Source organism: Bufo gargarizans, unplaced genomic scaffold (assembly GCF_014858855.1).
Source record: "Bufo gargarizans isolate SCDJY-AF-19 unplaced genomic scaffold, ASM1485885v1 original_scaffold_1571_pilon, whole genome shotgun sequence".
In the NCBI taxonomy this organism is placed as follows: Eukaryota; Metazoa; Chordata; class Amphibia; order Anura; family Bufonidae; genus Bufo; species Bufo gargarizans.
In genome coordinates, this window is record NW_025334417.1 from 102,050 (window position 1) to 111,807 (window position 9,758).

The 9,758-nt window shown below is 52.0% G+C and overlaps 1 long non-coding RNA gene across 2 annotated transcripts; it reads right to left on the reverse strand.

Moving 5' to 3' along the window:
- Positions 1 to 3,119: 3,119 nt before the first annotated feature.
- Positions 3,120 to 8,522, reverse strand: LOC122923400. 2 transcript variants are annotated; one of them, XR_006387287.1, is made up of 3 exons: positions 7,666 to 8,522; positions 7,149 to 7,392; positions 3,120 to 3,650 (listed from the first exon to the last, which is right to left on the reverse strand). It is a non-coding gene; the product is annotated as an uncharacterized LOC122923400 (long non-coding RNA). The 2 variants fall into 2 exon arrangements; XR_006387286.1 differs by having other exon boundaries at positions 8,121 to 8,515.
- Between the last annotated feature and the right edge of the window lie 1,236 nt (positions 8,523 to 9,758).

Genomic DNA, 9,758 nt, shown 5'->3' on the forward strand with positions numbered 1-9,758 from the left:
AGACTGTGGACTCTGTACCGTAAGAGGCAGCGAGACTGTGGACTCTGTACCGTAGAGGCAGCGAGACCGTGGACTCTGTACCGTAAGAGGCAGCGAGACTGTGGACTCTGTACCGTAAGAGGCAGCGAGACCTGTGGACTCTGTACCGTAAGAGGCAGCGAGACTGTGGACTCTGTACCGTAAGAGGCAGCGAGACCTGTGGACTCTGTACCGTAAGAGGCAGCGAGACTGTGGACTCTGTACCGTAAGAGGCAGCGAGACTGTGGACTCTGTACCGTAAGAGGCAGCGAGACTGTGGACTCTGTACCGTAAGAGGCAGCGAGACTGTGGACTCTGTACCGTAAGAGGCAGCGAGACTGTGGACTCTGTACCGTAAGAGGCAGCGAGACGTGGACTCTGTACCGTAAGAGGCAGCGAGACTGTGGACTCTGTACCGTAAGAGGCAGCGAGACTGTGGACTCTGTACCGTAAGAGGCAGCGAGACTGTGGACTCTGTACCGTAAGAGGCAGCGAGACTGTGGACTCTGTACCGTAAGAGGCAGCGAGACTGTGGACTCTGTACCGTAAGAGGCAGCGAGACTGTGGACTCTGTACCGTAAGAGGCAGCGAGACTGTGGACTCTGTACCGTAAGAGGCAGCGAGACTGTGGACTCTGTACCGTAAGAGGCAGCGAGACTGTGGACTCTGTACCGTAAGAGGCAGCGAGACTGTGGACTCTGTACCGTAAGAGGCAGCGAGACTGTGGACTCTGTACCGTAAGAGGCAGCGAGACTGTGGACTCTGTACCGTAAGAGGCAGCGAGACTGTGGACTCTGTACCGTAAGAGGCAGCGAGACTGTGGACTCTGTACCGTAAGAGGCAGCGAGACTGTGGACTCTGTACCGTAAGAGGCAGCGAGACTGTGGACTCTGTACCGTAAGAGGCAGCGAGACTGTGGACTCTGTAACCGTAAGAGGCAGCGAGACTGTGGACCCTGTACCGTAAGAGGCAGCGAGACTGTGGACCCTGTACCGTAAGAGGCAGCGAGACTGTGGACCCTGTACCGTAAGAGGCAGCGAGACTGTGGACCCTGTACCGTAAGAGGCAGCGAGACGTGGACTCTGTACCGTAAGAGGCAGCGAGACCGTGGACTCTGTACCGTAAGAGGCAGCGAGACCGTGGACTCTGTACCGTAAGAGGCAGCGAGACGTGGACTCTGTACCGTAAGAGGCAGCGAGACCGTGGACTCTGTACCGTAAGAGGCAGCGAGACCGTGGACTCTGTACCGTAAGAGGCAGCGAGACCGTGGACTCTGTACCGTAAGAGGCAGCGAGACCGTGGACTCTGTACCGTAAGAGGCAGCGAGACGTGGACTCTGTACCGTAAGAGGCAGCGAGACCGTGGACTCTGTACCGTAAGAGGCAGCGAGACCGTGGACTCTGTACCGTAAGAGGCAGCGAGACCTGTGGACTCTGTACCGTAAGAGGCAGCGAGACCGTGGACTCTGACCGTAAGAGGCAGCGAGACCGTGGACTCTGTGCCGTAAGAGGCAGCGAGACCGTGGACTCTGTGCCGTAAGAGGCAGCGAGACCGTGGACTCTGTGCCGTAAGAGGCAGCGAGACCGTGGACTCTGTGCCGTAAGAGGCAGCGGAGACCGTGGACTCTGTGCCGTAAGAGGCAGCGAGACCGTGGACTCTGTACCGTAAGAGGCAGCGAGACCGTGGACTCTGTACCGTAAGAGGCAGCGAGACCGTGGACTCTGTACCGTAAGAGGCAGCGAGACCGTGGACTCTGTACCGTAAGAGGCAGCGAGACCGTGGACTCTGTACCGTAAGAGGCAGCGAGACCGTGGACTCTGTACCGTAAGAGGCAGCGAGACCGTGGACTCTGTACCGTAAGAGGCAGCGAGACCGTGGACTCTGTACCGTAAGAGGCAGCGAGACCGTGGACTCTGTACCGTAAGAGGCAGCGAGACCGTGGACTCTGTACCGTAAGAGGCAGCGAGACTGTGGACTCTGTACCGTAAGAGGCAGCGAGACTGTGGACTCTGTACCGTAAGAGGCAGCGAGACTGTGGACTCTGTACCGTAAGAGGCAGCGAGACTGTGGACTCTGTACCGTAAGAGGCAGCGAGACTGTGGACTCTGTACCGTAAGAGGCAGCGAGACTGTGGACTCTGTACCGTAAGAGGCAGCGAGACTGTGGACTCTGTACCGTAAGAGGCAGCGAGGACCGTGGACTCTGTACCGTAAGAGGCAGCGAGACCGTGGACTCTGTACCGTAAGAGGCAGCGAGACTGTGGACTCTGTACCGTAAGAGGCAGCGAGACTGTGGACTCTGTACCGTAAGAGGCAGCGAGACCGTGGACTCTGTACCGTAAGAGGCAGCGAGACCGTGGACTCTGTACCGTAAGAGGCAGCGAGACCGTGGACTCTGTACCGTAAGAGGCAGCGAGACCGTGGACTCTGTACCGTAAGAGCAGCGAGACTGTGGACTCTTTACTGTAAGAGCAGCGAGACTATGGACTCTGTACTGTAAGAGCAGCGAGACTATGGACTCTGTACTGTGAGAGCAGCGAGACTATGGACTCTTTACGGTAAGAGCAGCGAGACTATGGACTCTATACGGTAAGAACAGTGAGACTATGGACTCTTTATGGTAAGAGCAGTGAGACTATGGACTCTATACTGTAAGGGCGGTGAGACTATGGACTCTATACTGTAAGAGCGGTGAGACTATGGACTCTATACTGTAAGAGCAGTGAGACTATGGACTCTATACTGTAAGAGCAGTGAGACTATGGACTCTATACTGTAAGAGCAGTGAGACTATGGACTCTATACTGTAAGAGCAGTGAGACTATGGACTCTTTACGGTAAGAGCAGTGAGACTATGGACTCTTTACGGTAAGAGCAGTGAGACTATGGACTCTATACTGTAAGAGCAGTGAGAATATGGACTCTATACTGTAAGAGCAGTGAGACTATGGACTCTTTACGGTAAGAGCAGTGAGACTATGGACTCTTTACGGTAAGAGCAGTGAGACTATGGACTCTTTACGGTAAGAGCAGTGAGACTATGGACTCTTTACGGTAAGAGCAGCGAGACTATGGAGCTCTCTGCCTGAGGAGGTGGTGATGGTGAGTACAATAAAGGAGTTCAGGAGGGGCCTGGATGTGTTTCTGGAGTGTAATAATATTACAGGCTATAGCTACTAGAGAGGGGTCGTTTATCCTGAGGACTGTAACCACTACACTATATAGCTGCATCTTCTTGTTAAGTGCCGAACTACCGCCCTTTAATCTCTACCTGTGTATTATATTCATAACTCCTTCCATATATGGCCCAGAACAACCCACCCGGGAGATAACCACCAACTACCCTACTACCAACTTCCTGAAAAAGAAAGGGATAATAATATGTCAGGAAACATGAGGTCCAGAGCTCTGGAATAGACAACGGGGCATTACCACAGCGCGGGTCACCAGCATCACCGCGCCTCCGGCGGAACTCTATACCAACCACCTCCGGAAGGAGTTATGACCACCTGAAATCCAGGATCCCTGTCCAAAAGACTTCCACCTCTCGAAAAACCAAAGAGCGTCAACCAGCCACTGTTCCACTCTCCGCACCGCACAGAAGATACACGAAAGCCAGCCATCGAACCGCTTCTACAAGAAAAAACAATTAGCCCGAACCACAACACGCAAAAGGGGATCGCACAACTAGACACAGAATAGGTAGATTTCATCCAAAAGTATTTTCTTTTTTGTCATTTTTATTTATTTTTTATTTTTTTTATACTTAAAAGCCAAGGTAAATGGTCAGACCATAGTGCACTTGGAAAGAGTAAACGGACGGCTCACTGAGTGATCCCGCTAGGTGCTCTGGAGGAAGAGAGCCACCCCTCGCTCTGGAGACGGTAAGACACACGCAGAACATTAAAAAGCAACTAACAAAACAATATCCTTAATCGATGAATACTCCATTGTTTTGGAGACCTAGATGTTTCTCACAATTAAAGTCCCAGTGTAATAAGCCCATATCATATGGGTGAGTCCCAGTGGAGATGGTAAAAGCCGTGTCCCACATCAAAACATAGATCCGAACGGGGAATGAAAGGCCGCCGCTTAACTGTGTAACTCCATGAATGGTGTTCTATCAAGGCTCCCCCTGAGCGATGTCTACGAACGGACCTGGTTATCCGCTTCTGGCTGACCATTAAGTTCTACCTGCGACTACTGATTCCGCCATATCCACTCCACAAGGGGCAGCCCTGCTTCGTACAAACCATGTGGCACCAGTATACTAATACCGCCCTCCTGGCAACCAACCCAGCTGGACTAGAAGAAAGTCTCTTGTACGGCTAACATCGTGGACATCTCACCTGGATTCGACCCTACTGGATCCCACCGCACTGTAACTCCTGTAACACTGGACATGAGGCAAGTGCATCACCACCAAGCTGCCCGCCTGCACAGACATGTCAGAGGCTCAGCAGAAGTGCCCAGGTATCAACCATTCCGGCGGACCAGTACCGTAGACCGCAGAAAGAGAAAACCGTAACTGCGGCCGTGATGATATGAACTCACAACCATTTATATTACAGGAAGGTCCATAGCCACGGGCTATAGAGCTGAATGCTAGAGGGGTTACTACTACTGCGCCTCGCCTCCGTATATGTGAACTGACCATGTCCTGGATGTCATTGCTGAAAGCCCAAATAAAACACTTATTTTTATTTTTTTTATACACGCGGCCTAGTGTCCGCAGATAGGAGCATAACAGGCAGTACTACTTTATTTATTTATTACTACACTCCACGCTGAAAGGGAAATTGGGAGAACACCCGGCAGGACTGATCTATCCTGAAAAACATCTGCAAAAAAGGCTAGCCAATAAACCAGACACCAGACAGAAGCGCGGCTCCTCATGCCGGAGAACACCAACACACAGAATACATGTATATATAGGCCAGCCAATAAACCAGACACCAGATAGAAGCGCGGCTCCTCATGCCGGAGAACACCAACACACAGAATACATGTATATATAGGCCAGCCAATAAACCAGACACCAGATAGAAGCGCGGCTCCTCATGCCGGAGAACACCAACACACAGAACACATGTATATATAGGCCAGCCCATAAACCAGACACCAGACAGAAGCGAGGCTCCTCATGCCGGAGAACACCAACACACAGAATACATGTATATATAGGCCAGCCAATAAACCAGACCCCAGACAGAAGCGCGGCTCCTCATGCCGGAGAACACCAACACACAGAATACATGTATATATAGGCCAGCCAATAAACCAGACACCAGACAGAAGCGCGGCTCCTCATGCCGGAGAACACCAACACACAGAATACATGTATATATAGGCCAGCCAATAAACCAGACACCAGATAGAAGCGCGGCTCCTCATGCCGGAGAACACCAACACACAGAATACATGTATATATAGGCCAGCCAATAAACAAGACACCAGACAGAAGCGCGGCTCCTCATGCCGGAGAACACCAACACACAGAATACATGTATATATAGGCCAGCCAATAAACCAGACACCAGATAGAAGCGCGGCTCCTCATGCCGGAGAACACCAACACACAGAATACATGTATATATAGGCCAGCCAATAAACCAGACACCAGATAGAAGCGCGGCTCCTCATGCCGGAGAACACCAACACACAGAATACATGTATATATAGGCCAGCCAATAAACCAGACACCAGATAGAAGCGCGGCTCCTCATGCCGGAGAACACCAACACACAGAATACATGTATATATAGGCCAGCCAATAAACCAGACACCAGATAGAAGCGCGGCTCCTCATGCCGGAGAACACCAACACACAGAATACATGTATATATAGGCCAGTCAATAAACCAGACCCCAGACAGAAGCGCGGCTCCTCATGCCGGAGAACACCAACACACAGAATACATGTATATATAGGCCAGCCAATAAACCAGACCCCAGACAGAAGCGCGGCTCCTCGTGCCGGAGAACACCAACACACAGAATACATGTATATATAGGCCAGCCAATAAACCAGACCCCAGATAGAAGCGCGGCTCCTCATGCCGGAGAACACCAACACACAGAATACATGTATATATAGGCCAGCCAATAAACAAGACACCAGATAGAAGCGCGGCTCCTCATGCCGGAGAATACCAACACACAGAATACATGTATATATAGGCCAGCCAATAAACCAGACACCAGACAGAAGCGCGGCTCCTCATGCCGGAGAACACCAACACACAGAATACATGTATATATAGGCCAGCCAATAAACCAGACCCCAGACAGAAGCGCGGCTCCTCGTGCCGGAGAACACCAACACACAGAATACATGTATATATAGGCCAGCCAATAAACCAGACACCAGACAGAAGCGCGGCTCCTCATGCCGGAGAACACCAACACACAGAATACATGTATATATAGGCCAGCCAATAAACCAGACCCCAGATAGAAGCGAGGCTCCTCATGCCGGAGAACACCAACACACAGAATACATGTATATATAGGCCAGCCAATAAACCAGACCCCAGATAGAAGCGCGGCTCCTCATGCCGGAGAACACCAACACACAGAATACATGTATATATAGGCCAGCCAATAAACCAGACACCAGATAGAAGCGCGGCTCCTCATGCCGGAGAATACCAACACACAGAATACATGTATATATAGGCCAGCCAATAAACCAGACCCCAGACAGAAGCGCGGCTCCTCGTGCCGGAGAACACCAACACACAGAATACATGTATATATAGGCCAGCCAATAAACCAGACCCCAGACAGAAGCGCGGCTCCTCATGCCGGAGAACACCAACACACAGAATACATGTATATATAGGCCAGCCAATAAACCAGACACCAGATAGAAGCGCGGCTCCTCATGCCGGAGAACACCAACACACAGAATACATGTATATATAGGCTAGCCAATAAACCAGACCCCAGATAGAAGCGCGGCTCCTCATGCCGGAGAACACCAACACACAGAATACATGTATATATGGATCAAACCTGTTTATTCAGTTATAGATGTAGTTTTTTATTTTATTTTTTGTAAAAGCAGGGTCACCGCCTCTACCAGTGATTCTAACTCTGCACAAGAACCACCCTCCCCGCAGTACTCACCAGTCACGGAGAGGGACGGAACCTCCAAAGGAGCGGGTACGGGCTGCAGCGACCAGGCCGATCCCTGGAGTGACGGTCAGGCACCAGCCTCGTGCGGGGATTGTATAACCAGACTCCTCCGATGCGCCTGACATCCGTCCTAAGCGCCACCTGAGGATCTGGAGCGCCCATTCCTCCCGGAAACCCAGGAACGGCGACGGGACTGGCGCATGCGGAATCCATTACGGCCATGCCTCCAGGCAACCTAAGGGAAGAAAAAAAAAAAAACGCACCTGTGCCTGCGTGAAGGGGAGGAAGGAGGGGGGGGTTGTCGCCATAATGGACTACAAATAAGACCCAGAGAGTCTCATAGTACGGAAGGGGCTCTGCTCGCAAAGCTGGGACCATAGGAATACCCCTGAGAAGCCATAGGCACAGGTGCACCACAAGCGGACATGGCAAGCACAAGGGGTTAATCTATAATACTGGACAGGAGACTGGGGGAAGCTAAAACAAGCACCACATATAAAAAACTCACCTGCCCAGCGGTGCCCAGTACGGGACCCGGTAAACGCTGCAGGGGAAGGGGGCGGGGCTAGGCGAAACAACCCAGCTTGCGCCATGGTGAGGTGAGGACCCCATACTGCCCTACATTACCGGGGAGACAAACAATCCCACCCGTCATGCTTAGCCCTAACGCCAGGGAACAGAAGCTGGGAAGGGGGGGGCGGAGACACAGCGCAGCGCCACAGACATCACAGGATGGGTCGAAAGAAACGGGCCGCACAGCGCACACACGCGGGAAGCTGGGGGATAATAAGAGTCGGGGGGGCGGGGGATTAGGAGGAACGGCGAGCAGACCGCCGGACCTTCGCTGAAGCGCTGGAGCCGCATGCATACCGCAGCAGCAGCAGCTCCACAAAGCCCCAGAAGCAGGCACAGGGGAGGAGGATGGCCGGGTAGCGCTAACCCTCCCCTCCTCATGTAACTCACCAGGGAGCAGCCCGAAGGGCAGAACCACCTGTGGACTCCTGGTGTGGACAGAGCAAAGGGGTATGTACATACCAATCTGCTTCCACTGGCAAGAGGAAGTGACCAGGACAGAGAGGAGGTCTATGTGACCTTCAGGATTCCTGCACCGCCCCATCCTGTCTAAGGAGGATCCCCAGGGATTAACCCTCAATGACCCGAATCTGCCACCTACTTAACCATTACTGAGACGGGGCAAAGGGGGGGGGGACCATCAGTCCCTAAGCACCCTCCCTATACAGTCAGGCGCTCTCCAATACCCCTGCTCTAACTAGTGGACAGGAAAACTAATGTCACTAATTTGTCTGTCACATTCTTGGGTGACATTTGGCCATTTTTGCGGTGATTAAACCCCTGCTCTGCAGGTGACGGGGACTTACCTTTCAGAAGCTCCTCTGTAATTGCCGCGCGCTCCCTCCTTCCATTCAATGCTTAAACTGGAACAACTTCTCCCACTTTTCCGCTCAATCATATTTCATTTAAAAACATTGACCTCCCTTGGCGGTGGCCTCTCTTTCTCACGCTCCCTCTCCGGCCTGGAACCCTGATTTGTCGATAACCGTGATCACCACGGTCGGCGCAGAAAAGAACATGGAACGTTGGTAGAGCAGATATCCAAATGGATGGTGGACGTCACGGGGACGTGCGACATGGTGGAGCAGTAAGTGGGCGCACGCCTACACGGACTGGCTGACGGGTCTGCCCCTGCAGCTTCTGGGTCTCCACATTGGGCACATGGCCTGAGCTTGCCCTTGGAGGTGCTCCCTGCCCTGCAGCCGGTGCACTGTCTGGACGTGTGGTTAGAGGACACTTCTCCTGCTCTTCACCACATGTTGATGCCATTTGCAGCCCTTTCCAGGACATTTTTATGGCCATTTTAGTGCTCAAAAGTTCGGGTCCCCATTGACTTCAATGGGGTTCGGGGTCAAGTTCGGGTCCCGAACTCAAACTTTTTTGTGAAGTTCGGCCGAACCCGTCGAACCCGCACATCCAGGTGTCCGCTCAACTCTATTCATCACTGAACATTCTGGAAGGAAAGGCGAGTTCTCTCAGGGGTATCTGTGCCCCCCGCTCTGGCCGGGCAGGAGAGCATGTCCACGGAAAACTCGCCCATCTTGGATCAGGGGTTACAGGGTGCAGTCCAAGTCTGTCACCTCCTGCTGGGTCAGGTTCTGCTGGAGGTCCTGCTGCTGGAGCCGGGTGGTGTCTTCAGAGGGAGGCTGAAGAAAGCTGCTCATTATAGACGGAAGTTGTTGCATATGGAGCTGGTGATGCTTCTACCCCCCCCCCCCCCTCGTATGACCTTAATGAGGACCAGCTGGTAATATGGAGGCTGTACTATAGTGTGGAGGCTGTAATCTGTAGGCTGCAATATAATGTAAAGGCTGTAATATAATGTAAAGGCTGTAATATAATGTGGAGGCTGTAATATCATGTGGAGGCTGTAATATAATGTGGAGGCTGTAATATAATGTAAAGGCTGTAATATAATGTGGAGGCTGTAATGTAATGTGGAGGCTAGTAATATAGAGGCTGTTATATAATGTAGCGTCTGTAATATAAAGGCTGTAATATCATGTAGATAGAGGCTGTAATATAATA